We start from the raw sequence: 15,332 nt of genomic DNA, 5'->3' as shown, positions 1-15,332 counted from the left end.
AAGAACAAACAAAATATAAGTAAGGAAGTAAAACTCACCGATTATTGAACAAAATTAAATTTTAATGGAAAATTATGTCCGTCGATCACTCTAAACTTAAGAATACTTTTCTAATTTTCTATCTGAATGAATACATCTGCAAATATAGTATTATAATCAAATCATCGATTTCAATAGAATTCATGAAAAACAACAAATAAATCAAGATTATTCATGTAGAAAATTAGGGTATACCTATGTTCATAACTGCAACTATGATTTAAACTCTTCCATAGAATGAATCGCCAAAGAAATCTGAATTAACCTTCAAGTTGTTCTTGTAGCGCAAGAACAAAATCTGAATTAATCTTCAAAGTGAGGGCGGGCGACAGTACAAAATCAGAATTATAGTATAGCGCAAATATGAGAAAGGGTATTATATAAGGAATTAACCATATATGGAGAAGTGATTCGCAGGGCCGGTCCTGACAAAACTGAGGCCCTGGGCGAAATTAAAAAATGGGGCCCTAATATAATACTACCACTACAAAAAAACGTATAATTTGCGACCAAAATTACCGGCGGCCCACCGACGATGGAGGGGACGACTATGTTTTTCAAAATAGCGGCGTAAATACCAGTGGCAAGGATGCCTCCGGTGATCACCGACGGCGCCGCCGCCGGTATTGTTAATATTAATTAATTTATATACTTAAATATATTACCGGCGGCGAGGTGCAACTAGCATTTGCATTTTAAATTGAACTTTAAGTTTTAAATGCAACTAGCATTTGCATCTCGTGCGATGCACTGAAAATATTTTTTGTTTTTACTATTTGTATAAAATTAATACTAATTTAATTATTATACTTATAAATATAATATAAAATTAAATTTAATTGAATATTAAAAAAATAAAAAAGAATTCACAATTATAAAATTTGATATTAAAAACAAAAATAAAAAAATAAGTTAAAAAACTTAAAAATAAAATACTAATTTAAAAGAATTAAAAATATATTTATTTAAAAAGATGAGAGAGGAGAGAGAAATTTATAAAACTTTAATATTTAAACATGCATAAATTTTACATTTTAAATCAAATATTTTCATAAAATATAGTATCATATTAAAGCTCTTATCATGATCTTCAATTTGATATGCATATTAAATATTTTATAATTAATTGAATTTCACAATTTTGGAAAGAAATGTAACAACAAATAAGAAGTTAACGAAAATGAAAAATGAAAATAAAAAGAAATATATATAGTTTAAACATAAACCTTCAATTTTATTATAACTACAAAATTGTCACTCAATTTTAAAATTAATTTGAAATTAATTTTAAAATTAATTTGAAATTGATTTCAAATTGAAAACTCTATTTTTAATATAGTATAGATATAAATTTGACAATAAATTATGTTGGGCCCAAAATCAATAGATGAACTATTTTGTTACTATACATAAGATCTATAATTAATAGGATATATTAAAAATTTTGGGCCCTCAAATTTTTGGGGCCCTGGGCCGTCGCCCATGCCCGCCCACCCTCAGGACCGGCCCTGGTGATTCGTGTATGGGATCTTTTCCTGAAAATTAGGAAACAAAAATATTGAAAACTAGATTATGCCGCCATTTTTTTTTTCCTTTTTCTTTTTCTCTCATATGCCGCCAATTCTGAATTATGATTAAGTTTTGTATGTCATCCTTCTCAAATCTTTTTTTATGTTTATATAATATTTTTAGAAAAAAAAACAAGGGTTAATTATTTATAAATATATAAATTATATTCAAATTTTAGTTTTTAATCAAATTTATTGTTTTAGTCAAAATATTCATCATTTTTTATTTTTGGAATCTAATATGCATCCAAAAGTTCCCTAATCAATAACTTAATTGTCTGAAATTCGATGGACAATTCGAAGTTATCATCAAAAATCTCTTGATGATAGCTCACTAATGATACTGATATTGTCGGGTTTTTATAATAGATATATTTATCGACAATTAAACCCCTCCCCCCCCCCCAAAAAAAAAAAAAAAACTATACTTTAAGATTTGTTAAGTCATAAGTGTGTGTTTGATGAAGTGGTGTGGCTTTTGTTGTTTTTTTAGATTAACATGGGTTCAAAGCTCATTGCCATTAGAGCCGTCAAAACTTGGCTTGATCGAATGAGCTAGCTCGACCCGCTCGAATTTAGGGTTGGTTGGGCTCGATAAAATTGAGGCTCGAAAAAAATTGGGCCTAAAACACTCACCCAGATGGTCCATCGGGCTGACCAGGCTTCGAGGCTAGAAAATCCGAGGTTTTTGGGCGTTTTGGACCGTCCATTTTTTTAATTTATAATATTTACTTATATAATTATATATTTTGAAATTTTAAAAAGAATAAGTATTTTCATTTATATTGAAATTTATATTTAATTCCACACCAATTTTCTCCCTTCTTTTTTCCTATTTCTATCCTAATTCTTTTAAAAAACATCGTTAACTCAATTCATAAAAAAAATATTCAATGTGTATGTTAAATTAAAAATTACCAAAAAACCCTCCAAAAAAAAGATTACCAAAAAAATCTTTAATTCGATATAAAAAATGAATTTGAAATTAATAAGTTATGATCATTTAAAGTGTCAAAAATAATTTTTGTTCCTCTCATTTATCTTTGATGTTAAATAACATTCTCGTTTTTCATTTGTTGGAGCTAGATGTCATTTTTTCATTAAAAACATTTACATAATTATTTAATTATAATTGTTAGTTTTTAATGTATTTAAGGAAAAGGAAATTTGTATTACATTTAATATGAATTTTTAAATAAAAAATTAGTTATGCATCTTAAAATTTGAATTTAAAGTATTATATAAATTTATTTAATTATTTATGTGGATTACTTATTTATTTATTGATATAATTAAACACATTTGATTTTATATTTCCCATTTTATATTATTCGTAATTTTTTTAATTTTTTAAATTAATTTTGGGTTATGAAATATGAACTTTGAATAAATAATTTAGTTTGAAATCTTAAGAGCCCAAAATTGCTGTTAATTTTTTTTCATATTGACGGTTTTAGTGTTATTTTCTCATAATGAGATTGACTTCAATGATTTGTTGTAACAACCCGCTCTTTTATTATATTTAAATCCAGTAATACGATAATTATTATTTCATCTTTCAGTAAATCAAGCCCAGTAATTATTTATTATTTAAATTCAGCTTATGACACTGGATTATATTCTAATTGAAGCAGAGTTATTATTTTATTACTAAGCCAGTTAGCTTCGCGTGAGTAAAACCGCGATGAGAATTATTGAGTAAGCCAACAATTATTCATTTCAGATTCAAAACTGATTTAGCTAAGTCATGTTATTTATTAATCACAATAGAATTATTTTTCTATTTTTATTATTATTTCTTGAGTCGTGAATTTATTCCGGTTTATGAAGAATTAAATCTACGGATTTAATTTAGAATTTATTCTAGCTAAGAAAGGAAGCAGATATCGAGTAGTTTCATAAACACGCGATATTAACAAAACCCGGTAGTTGGATTTTATTTAAAAAAAAAATGCAATACAATATTACAGATATAGAAATTCCAAGACAAGAATTATTGCTTCTGTTTATACTTCACTTTACAAACCCCTATTTTTTCTATCTATCTACCAACACTTAAAAAAAAGAATAGTGTATGTGTGTGCAAAAATCTACAGCTATTCCTTAAGCATGCTCAGCCATCTATTCTGGACATTTTTTTGACTCCAGCTCCACGCCTATGTAATACTCTTTTTGACTCCAGCTCCAGCAGCATATTTGCACAATTTTTGACTAGCACAAGTGTGCGTTTCACACCCGAACACCTTCATTTGGTTTCAGATTTCAAGCATATAACCTCCTCATTTCATTCCCATTCCACACTTGTACTACTCTTCATCCATCTCTGCCAAAGTATTCACAAGTTTCAGTTTAATTCAACTGCAATCCAACCAAGCACCATTCAAGGTATTTCATGCTATCTCAGTTCACTCTCTTCATATACATATATCACATCCCAGTAGAGCATGCTTCATATATTAGAAATGCAGTAGATAATGAGCATGATTAATTAGTTACATGGCACTCTGTAACATCTTTAAACTTCACAAGCGAATAGAGAAAGGAACACCAGAACTTATAGAACAAACACAGCCATCTACTTAGCACGCACAACACCTTTGATTCGAACAAATAGAAGAAATAAAAAAGTAGGACTTAGCTTCTGAAAAGGGAGGAAGCAGCTGACTGCTCTGCTCAACGTGGCTTCGAGTCAGCGGCAGCGAGCGAACGAGGCCAGTCGCCGGACAAACGGGCAGAATCCGGCTTCGATAACAGCCTACGGCCGCGGTGGGCGATGTCGGAACCAAGAGAGAGAGAGGTCGGGGGGCTGGGGTGACGAACAACGACTGTAAGTCGCCGGATTTACAGAACCACGGCGGCAGCAGTTTCAGGCGAGAAGCTCGCCTTGGTGCTCCACGATCTGTTAAGTCGAGAGTGAGAGAGACGACTAGAGATGGAGGAGAACGAACGGCGACCCACCGGAGTAGAGACAGCGGCGGATCGAGACCCAAATCGAGAGAGAAGAATTTGGGCTCCTCTTCGTTTCCGTCAGCAAATTCAGAACGAGGAAGAACTCTAGTGGACGACGGCTAGGCTCCTACCGAATTGCAGAACTACGCCGGCGTCAGAGGGACGCGAGGATGATGGTGCTGCTCGCCGGTCTCGCTGCGACGACGGCAGAATTGTGACAGCAGAAGGCCGCGACTCTGGCGAATAGCAGCAGTCGGCGACGATTCCAGGAGAAGCAGCAGCCGCTCCAGACGGCGGCGATGGCTCCCAGTCGACGGTGCTCGCCGAAATCCAGTTGCAGCGGCGGCGGACTCCTCGGCGACGGCTGGATCGAGTGAGAAGAGGGAGAGAGCACCGATTTTGTGATTGAAGGGAGGATGAGACATGTGGGGGGCTCCAGCGGCTCCCGTCGACCCAAGCGGCGGCGGCGATGTTGGACTTCGCCGGAGTCAGAGATAAGGGGGAGAAAACCGAGTTGTGTGAGACAGAGTTGTGAATGTAGAGAGAGAGAGAGAGAGATAGAGAGGCGTGAGAGATAATAGTGGAAGAGAGGAGTGGGCCTTCCTCAATTGGGCCGGGTTTGGGCCGATTTTTTGGGCTTGTTTTTATTTTAATCAGGCCTTGCTTATTTATTTGAGATGGGCTAAGTGTTAATAAATTAAAAAGCCCAGCTGCATTGATTAATTGGGTCCTTATTATCTTCTATTGGGCTAAGGATTATTAACGGATTGGGCCTTACTCATTCTAATTAATTGGACTATTGTATTATATTAGCTGGGCCTCGTTTGATTTATTTATTTGAGCCCAAACCAATCAATTATATATTCGTGGGGTCAAGATTTATTTAATTACTTAAGCCAATAAATTATTTTAATTGGGCCTTCCATATAAATTATTCAAGCCCACTTCTACTTAATTTATTTATTAGGCGGCCTTATGTCGAGCCTTTTTAATTATTTAAACTTACAACAGTGCTTTCTCCTATTTTTTTTAAGCCCAATTGAGAACTAGTGCTAGATTTATTAAGTGACCTATTGGACTTGATTATTCTAATTATGGATTAATTTTAATTAATTCAATTATTGATTAATTGGAGTTAGCTTTTCCCTTAAATAGATTAAACAAAGATGATTAATTTAACTAGCAAGCGGGCTAGTAAACGCTAAGATAAGAGGATTAATTAAGATTAATAATCTTGTTTCATAAGACGAGTTTTAATCCAATAGTTGGATTAATAATTAAAGGAATATGAGCCATGCATTTCCTTGAATTAAAATCTTATTTTATTTTCTCGTATTAAAGGTCAAGCACAAGAGTTTAAGGCTTAGTCGTGAGTCTCTACTACCAGGTGGGCTTTCTACGTATAAACTAAAATTATATATTAGAATTGTTAAGACTTTATGCTTATGAATTTAAATGATATTGTCAATGCCTAAATGCTTTATGTTTTATTATTAATTGCCTATCTGATGTTAATCGAATTCGGATTCTGGATGGGACCGCAAATCCCTTCGGAATTAGTGTACACCTTGTGATCGTGAGTCATCTAGCGGGTTGGCCGATCATAGTGTCCGTAGAGGGAGGCCTCCCTCTCGGCACGAGTTACTGATATGGTAATTAATGATATAAAATACCTGCGCGGGTTATTGATGAAAGAAATGATATTATGTTTGGTAAATACGAGTCTTTAAAGAAAAACCCTCGTATATTACTACTGTTGAAAGGCTTGATAATAAAATATTATGCATGTATGTAAATTTCGGCAAGTGTCCACTAAGTACTTTTGTACTTAGCCCTGCATGTATTTTTAAATGTGCAGGTTGAGCTGTGATCGAGGATGTAGTGTGCAAGCGGAGCTTTTGTCAATTTAGGATGAGAACCTCAGAGTGGAGTATATGTCTTCATACATATACTCAAGTTATTGTTATTCCGCTGCGAACACTGATTATGTGAAGATATTATGTCATTTGTCAAACAATATGTATTATTTAATAATGTACTAAAACCATTGAGTACCCCGTTTTGGGATAATATTATGTACGGTCCCCTTGTGGCCTTCATTGATATCTAGATATTTCGATTGATTTCTTTATACAAGTCGAGTCATCAAGAAACGAATATGCCCTTTCTAAATCCCGCTCCTAATTCCCTCCCTTAGTCGCGATTTTCCCGAATTTGCTATCCTTAGCAAGTGCGGTCGTGACAGAATGGTATCAGAGCATTTCTTTTGCTCTGAGTACTACTCATTCCTTCTAAGTTGAGTCTAGATTAAGTAAGTAAATACACTTTGAACTAGTTGACAAAAGCTTGGCACTACATCTCGTCACGCTCAACGGAGGTTATGGTAAGTACTTTCAAGTTTTAATTAAGTTAATTTCTTGAAATGTATGAAGCATGAATAAGTATGACTATGGTATGAATCACAAGAACTTAGAACTGTTAAGTTATATATGCTCACTCTCACGACGGAACATAGAAGAGAACTTAGGGAGATGCCTTAATTTTTTCTTCATGTTACGATGACATCGACAATGATGGTCGAAATAGAGAAAGAAGAATTACACGAAGGGTCGCATGATGAAACCACGAGCATGAAGATTGAGCAGCGTAACGAACGCCAATAGTACGTTGATGGCATGGGCATAACTTAAATATTCGAGTGTTTTTCTACGATGAGATCTCGAATTAGCTTGGCCTTTTGAACTTATTTTGTTGAAACTTTTAGTGCTCGTTGCTAGATTTAAGAAAATATCATCATCACATAACAAGCCCTAAGTTCGGAAAACAACGACACTAGAACTATATGATAGTCGAATTGGTAATCTGTGATTAAGTATTAAGAACCTGTATGGCTTGTGTAAATGCTAGATTTAGATGATGAGGTGTTTTTGCACGTTATGGTTATTGAACCGAACTTGTTTTCCGATTTTAGATATTTAGAACCTTATCGCCTTAAGTTACTTGTCGTGTGCTACTTTTGACGATAGAATTTCCTTTGTTAGATGGCGAGGACTGTTTTCACCCGACGACGACCACTGCCCCCATGGGCTAGTCCAGAGGAGGTCGAGCGGTCCTACCGCACCTATGCTCCATGTCACGGGGATAACCTAAGACAGTTCCTCGCAGGTTTTCACAGACACTGGGTCGAGGCGAGTGCACATGGAGTATCAGGGTATGACGGTATCCAGAGGTTGATCTTACTGTTACCTTCCGAGTGGCAGGGATGGGCTAGGCAGATCTCTGCCCACTACATCTTTCGCCGAGAAGATTACCACGACCTCATGGGAGACTTCCCTAGCTTTATTGCGGAGCTTCAGATCTGTTTCACTTTGTGGGGCCGCGCCCCTCTAGGGCCCTACATCCTTCCGGGAGACTACGTACAAGTGGGGACGCCTTTGCCAGCGGAGACACCCGCTACTGCCCCTGAGTCTCCGATGGCCTTGCCACGAGATTCTCCACCACGTGCCTCAGTTCTAGGGCGCCGTGGTAGGCACGATGACGAGACAGGCCCTTCTCGTCCACGGGCTCGTAGGGATTTCCCATCGCCTCCTGACTCAGCGATCCGAGCTACTGCTACTCCACCACCACTGATACCTACGATAGACGCAAGGTTTGAGGCTGCCATGGCAGATGTCGACAGGGTCATGGCCAACATGAGGGAGTTTCTAGATAGGGGCAAATACCCTATGCAGGAGGATGACGATACAGCACAGTATGGTACGATGAGAATTACTCGTCCCGAGCCCGTGCCAACTCCAGCTCCGATCAAGCCTCGTGCCACGGCCAGGATCAGCACCAGAGACGATCCGATCCGTGAGATTGTGGACGATATCTTCCGCTCAGCCCAGATCATGCAGGAGACAGGCGAGGGCCAGGGAGAGACTCCGTTGCCCAGCTGGGAGCCGGGCGAGGATGAGGAGAGGACCCGAGGATGAGGAGGACCCCGAGGAGGATCCAGAAGAGGACCCCCTGGCGTCACCGAGGAACAGTCGTACCGCGACTCAGAGTTCACAGATTTGATAGTTTTAGCTTGTGGATGTACTCCGGAAACGATGATTCGTTCCAATGACTATGATTTTATTTATGTTGTTTCTAGCTAGCATTAGTACGGAAATGTTGGTCTCTAGGACGTTCCGTGAATAAAAACCCTTTTGTGATTGCTTAACTAGTAAGCCGGTACATCATAGGGAGTACTGGATAGACTTTACTTACATTTTGGGTTGACAATGTAAAAGCCCTCGATGAGACAATTTTCCATGAGATATAAATGACCCTAGCATGGGTTTTCTACGACGATCTCGTGTATGTTTTATGTTTCTCTACGGGTTTTATTCTTCACGAGTCAGTTAAGAATGTAGTAACTTTGAATAATGTGACTTGTGCATGCAACGGTTCCTGTTATATTTTAGTTTTGGAGTTATGATAAGTTAAATTTGACAAACAGTTCTTTATTAATTGCCTTAGAGACTCCTGTATAGAATGCGTTAAAATGGGTGTTTGTATTGTACAGAATGCCGCCTAAACGAGGTCGCCCCGCTAGGAGGAACATTAACAACAATGGAAATCGTGATGAAATACCTGAGGGACGGCGAAACGACAGGGAACCTACCCCACCCCCTCCACCCCCTGCTAGAAGGACTGAAGAACTGTTTCTTCGACAGAATCCGCCCACATTCACTGGGACAGGCGACCCAGCCGAGGCCGAAGCTTGGATACGCGCCTTGGAGCGTATCTTCACCTTCCTACACTGCACAGAAGAGGAGCGACTCTCGTGTATGTCTTTCCAACTAGCCGGATCGGCTGACTTTTGGTGGGAAGCCCGCCGAAAGACTCTGACTCCCGAACAATGGGCAGCATACACTTGGGAAGACTTTAAGACGGGATTATATGATAAGTATATTCCCAAAAGCTACAGAAAGAAGAAGGAGGCTGAGTTCTATAGCCTGAAACAAGGGAAGAAGACGGTGACAGAATATGACAGAGAGTTCTGCGATCTATCGCGTTATGCTCCGCAACAGGTGGATACTGATGAGAAAATGGCGGAGAAATTTTGTGCTGGTCTGAGGCACGAGATTCGGATGACTCTAGCTAGTCATGGTGGACTCTCATACACTGAGTCTTTGAACAGGGCACTGGACATCGAAGCTGCGATGCCAGTAGAAAGGTTGGCTCCATCACAGACCTCAGCGCCAGCCAACCCACCTGCACGCCCTCAGAACTTTAAAGGGAAGCGCAACTGGAACGACCATAGAGGAAATGAAAACCAGACTAACAAGAGGCCATGGCAAGGAAATGCGCCGTTGGGACAATATCAGCAACAAGGACAAGGGAAGCAACAGGGTCCTGCCCCGGCTGGAGGCAGCCAAAGACAAAATGAAGTTCCCCTTTGTCCAAAATGCCACAAACCACATCGTGGTGTCTGTAAGGCTGGAACTGACAGTTGCTACACGTGTGGCCAGAAGGGCCACTACTCCTCACAATGCCCCAACAAACAGCAGGGCGCGGCAATCAGGGCCACTTATGCCCAGCCCCTGCAAGCAGTTCAAGGGCAACACCAGCCCCGCCAACAACAGCCATACCAGCAGCAATACCAATACCAGCCCCGCCAACAACAGCCATACCAGCAGCAATACCAACACAAGCACCAACAGCGCCAACAGCAACAGAGGCGGCAGCAACCATTGCCGCAGCAGGCGAGAGCCTTTGCTCTCACCCAAAACCAGCCCGAGAAAAACCAGGGAAACCTGGCAGGTATGGGCAAGCTTAAAGGTTTTTCCATAATGATTCTGTTCGATACTGGTGCCTCGCATTCTTTTATATCTGCCCCTTGCGTAGATACCTTAGAAATCGAATCAGAACGAGCTAAGTGTGCCTTAAGAATCACTACACCCTCAGGAGGAAGATCTACCACCACACATGTTTGCTCGAACGTAGAATTTGAAATAGGAGAACTTAAGATGGTAGCGAACAATCTTAATATTCTGCTCATGTGGGACGTAGATATGATCTTAGGAATGGACTGGCTAGCTGAGAATCACGCCACCATCCTTTGTAGTGAACGAAAAATTTCTCTTCGACCACCTGGAAAGGAACCGACGGAATTTCACGGCATAGGTATGAAGAAAAGAGTACCAGTGATATCCGCATTACAAGCCAGAAAAGAGATGATGAAGGAAGGAAGCACAGCTTATCTCGTCTACCTAAACGGGGAAGCTAGTGAAGACAAGAAGGTGGAAGATGTGGCAATAGTACGAGACTTTCCAGAAGTTTTTCCTGAAATATTGCCAGGACTACCTCCAGACAGGCAACTAGATTTCACCATTGATCTAGAACCTGGATCTGCCCCAGTATCAAAGGCACCGTACAGGATGGCCCCAAAGGAACTACAAGAATTAAAGGTGCAACTACAGGAACTCTTGGACTTGGGTTTCATCAGACCCAGTGTCTCGCCTTGGGGAGCGCCTGTACTCTTTGTCAAGAAGAAAGATGGAACCATGAGAATGTGCATTGATTATCGAGAGTTGAACAAACTGACGCTTAAAAACAAATACCCTCTTCCAAGGATAGATGATTTGTTCGATCAACTCAAAGGAGCCAGTGTATTCTCAAAAATAGATTTAAGGTCTGGTTATCATCAACTGAAGATCAGACCAGAGGATATATCTAAGACCGCTTTCCGCACAAGATATGGTCACTATGAATTCATTGTCATGCCATTTGGTCTAACCAATGCACCGGCAGTATTCATGGATCCTCATGAATCGAGTTTTCCATCCATACTTAGACAAATTTGTCTTAGTGTTTATAGATGATATCCTCATCTATTCTAAGAATGACCAAGAGCATGAAAATCATTTAAGAATCATCCTGGAGACATTAAAGACGGAGAAGTTGTTCGCCAAATTCAGCAAGTGCGAATTTTGGTTGAAAGAAGTAATGTTTCTAGGGCACATCGTATCAGCAGATGGAATCAAGGTGGACCCCGCCAAGGTGCAAGCCGTGCGCGAGTGGAAATCACCAACCACACCTAATGAAATCCGGAGTTTCTTAGGTTTGGCAGGATACTACCGGAGATTCATCGAAGGATTCTCTAAAATAGCGAGACCAATGACGCAATTACTTCGCAAAGGAATCAAGTATAAGTGGAACGAAGAGTGTGAAGCCAGCTTCCAAGAGCTGAAGAAGAAATTGACAACTGCACCAGTGCTAGCAGTTCCAGCAGCCGATAAAGAATACGTGATCTTCACGGACGCGTCCAAAAATGGGCTAGGTTGTGTGTTGATGCAAGAAGGAAAGGTCATTGCCTACGCCTCGCGACAACTAAGGCCACATGAATTGAACTACCCCACTCATGATCTGGAACTGGCAGCAATTGTGCATGCTTTGAAAATTTGGAGACACCATCTATACGGAGTTAGATGTGAAATCTTCACTGATCACAAAAGCCTTAAGTATTTTTTCGAAGCAGAAAGACTTGAATATGAGACAGAGGAGATGGCTCGAGCTCGTGAAGGATTACGACTGCGGTATCAACTACCACCCGGGAAAAGCTAATGTAGTAGCTGATGCTTTAAGTCGTAAAACTCAATCCGAGTTAGGACTTCTTCTCACTCAAGAAGACACGCTTGTAAGGGATTTTGACAAATTGAAGATAGAAGTGGTTCAGCCACCGGCAACGACAAGAAGCAATTATTGCAACTCTGGTAGCCGTCCCAGACCTCAGAGAAAGGATCGTCAGTGCCCAGAGAGCGGATGAGAGCTTGGAAAAAGTTCGTCTCAAGATCCGAACAGGCACGCCAGGAGGCTACCAAGAGGCAACGGATAACGCAGTTCTTTTTGAAGGAAGATTGTGTGTTCCCCATAACGAGGAACTCAGAAACGAGATCATGAGTGAAGCTCATGACACGCCCTATACCGCTCATCCCGGAAGTACCAAAATGTACCAAGATCTAAAACAGAAGTTTTGGTGGGACGGGATGAAACGAGATATAGCCTCGTTTGTAGAGCGTTGCCTTGCATGCCAGCAAGTGAAAGCTTTACATCAACGACCATATGGGAAATTACAGCCATTGGAAATCCCAGAATGGAAGTGGGAGCACATAGCGATGGATTTCGTGACGGGTTTACCCAAGACAAATAGGGGCAACACAGCTATTTGGGTAATAGTAGACCGTCTCACGAAAGAGCGCTCATTTTATACCGATTCCAATTACCCATGGATCAGGAGAAACTAGCCCAACTGTACATTCGTGAGATTGTACGGCTACATGGAATACCAATATCCATTACTTCAGATAGAGATTCAAAATTTACTTCTAGATTTTGGATCAGTTTACAGAAAGAGTTGGGAACGAGATTAAACTTTAGCACCGCCTTTCACCCTCAAACAGATGGACAATCAGAAAGGACAATTCAGACCCTTGAAGATATGTTGAGGACAGTGGTGCTAGACCGAGGAGGAAGTTGGGAATCAGTGCTGCCGTTAATCGAATTCGCCTACAACAATAGTTACCAGGCAACCATTGATATGGCACCTTATGAGGCGCTGTATGGAAGGAAGTGTAGATCACCACTTTACTGGGATGAAGTGGGTGAAAGAAAAATCCTTGGGCCAGATGCAGTAAGCGAGATGATTGAGACCATCCGCCAGATTAGAGCAAGAATTAAAGAGGCCCAGGACAGACAGAAGTCTTATGCTGATACCCGACGAACTGAACTACAATTTCAGATTGGAGACAAGGTTTTCCTTAAAATATCACCCTCGAAAGGGATCGTTAGATTCGGTGTTAAGGGTAAGTTGAGACCCCGTTTTGTAGGACCTTATGAGATCCTTGAAAGAATAGGTCCCGTAGCGTATAGGTTGGCACTGCCACCTAGCTTTGGAAACATCCACAATGTGTTCCACGTGTCACAGCTGAGACGGTACGTGTTTGACCCCAAACACGTGATTCACCAAGATGAAATGATTCTTAACCCAGACTTGACGTACGAGGAAAAACCTGAAGCCATTTTGGACCGAAAGGTGCAAGAGTTGAGGAATAAATCAATCGCGTCAGTCAAAATACTGTGGAGACACCATGGACCGGAAGAAGCAACGTGGGAACTTGAGGACCAGATGAAAGAAAAATACCCAGAACTTTTCACATAGGTATGCAAATTTCGGGACGAAATTTTTGTTAAGAGGGATAGTATGTAACAACCCGCTCTTTTATTATATTTAAATCCAGTAATATGATAATTATTATTTCATATTTCAGTAAATCAAGCCTAGTAATTATTTATGATTTAAATTCAGCTTATGACACTGGATTATATTCTAATTGAAGCAGAGTTATTATTTTATTACCTAAGTCAGTAGCTTCGCGTGAAGTAAAATCGCGATGAGAATTATTGAGTAAGCCAACAATTATTCATTTCAGATTCAAAACTGATTTAGCTAAGTCATGTTATTTATTAATCACAATAGAATTATTTTTCTATTTTTATTATTATTTCTTGAGTCGTGAATTTATTCCGGTTTATGAAGAATTAAATCTACGGATTTAATTTAGAATTTATTCTAGCTAAGAAAGGAAGCAGATATCGAGTAGTTTCATAAACACGCGATATTAACAAAACCCGGTAGTTGGATTTTATTTAAAAAAAAATGCAATACAATATTACAGATATAGAAATTCCAAGATAAGAATTATTGCTTCTGTTTATACTTCACTTTACAAACCCCTATTTTTCTATCTATCTACCAACACTTAAAAAAAAAGGAATAGTGTATGTGTGTGCAAAAATCTGCAGCTATTCCTTAAGCATGCTCAGCCATCTATTCTGGACATTTTTTTGACTCCAGCTCCACGCCTATGTAATACTCTTTTTGACTCCAGCTCCAGCAGCATATTTGCACAATTTTTTACTAGCACAAGTGTGCATTTCACACCCGAACACCTTCATTTGGTTTCAGATTTCAAGCATATAACCTCCTCATTTCATTCTCATTCCACACTTGTACTGCTCTTCATCCATCTCTGCCAAAGTATTCACAAGTTTCAGTTTAATTCAACTGCAATCCAACCAAGCACCATTCAAGGTATTTCATGCTATCTCAGTTCACTCTCTTCATATACATATATCACATCCCAGTAGAGCATGCTTCATATATTAGAAATGCAGTAGATAATGAGCATGATTAATTAGTTACATGGCACTCTGTAACATCTTTAAATTTCACAAGCGAATAGAGAAAGGAACACCAGAACTTATAGAACAAACACAGCCATCTACTTAGCACGCACAACACCTTTGATTCGAACAAATAGAAGAAATAAAAAAGTAGGACTTAGCTTCTGAAAAGGGAGGAAGCAGCTGACTGCTCTGCTCAACGTGGCTTCGAGTCAGCGGCAGCGAGCGAACGAGGCCAGTCGCCGGACAAACGGGCAGAATCCGGCTTCGATAACAGCCTACAGCCGCGGTGGGCGATGTCGGAACCAAAGAGAACCGCGACTCGAACCAAGAGAGAGAGAGAGGTCGGGGGGCTGGGGTGACGAACAACGACTGTAAGTCGCCGGATTTACAGAACCACGGCGGCAGCAGTTTCAGACGAGAAGCTCGCCTTGGTGCTCCACGATCTGTTAAGTCGAGAGTGAGAGAGACGACTAGAGATGGAGGAGAACGAACGGCGACCCACCGGAGTAGAGACAGCGGCGGATCGAGACCCAAATCGAGAGAGAAGAATTTGGGCTCCTC

This window comes from Salvia miltiorrhiza, chromosome 8 (assembly GCF_028751815.1).
Source record: "Salvia miltiorrhiza cultivar Shanhuang (shh) chromosome 8, IMPLAD_Smil_shh, whole genome shotgun sequence".
In the NCBI taxonomy this organism is placed as follows: domain Eukaryota; kingdom Viridiplantae; phylum Streptophyta; class Magnoliopsida; order Lamiales; family Lamiaceae; genus Salvia; species Salvia miltiorrhiza.
The sequence above is the reverse complement of the archived record's forward strand: the minus strand, read 5'-3'. Positions refer to the sequence as shown.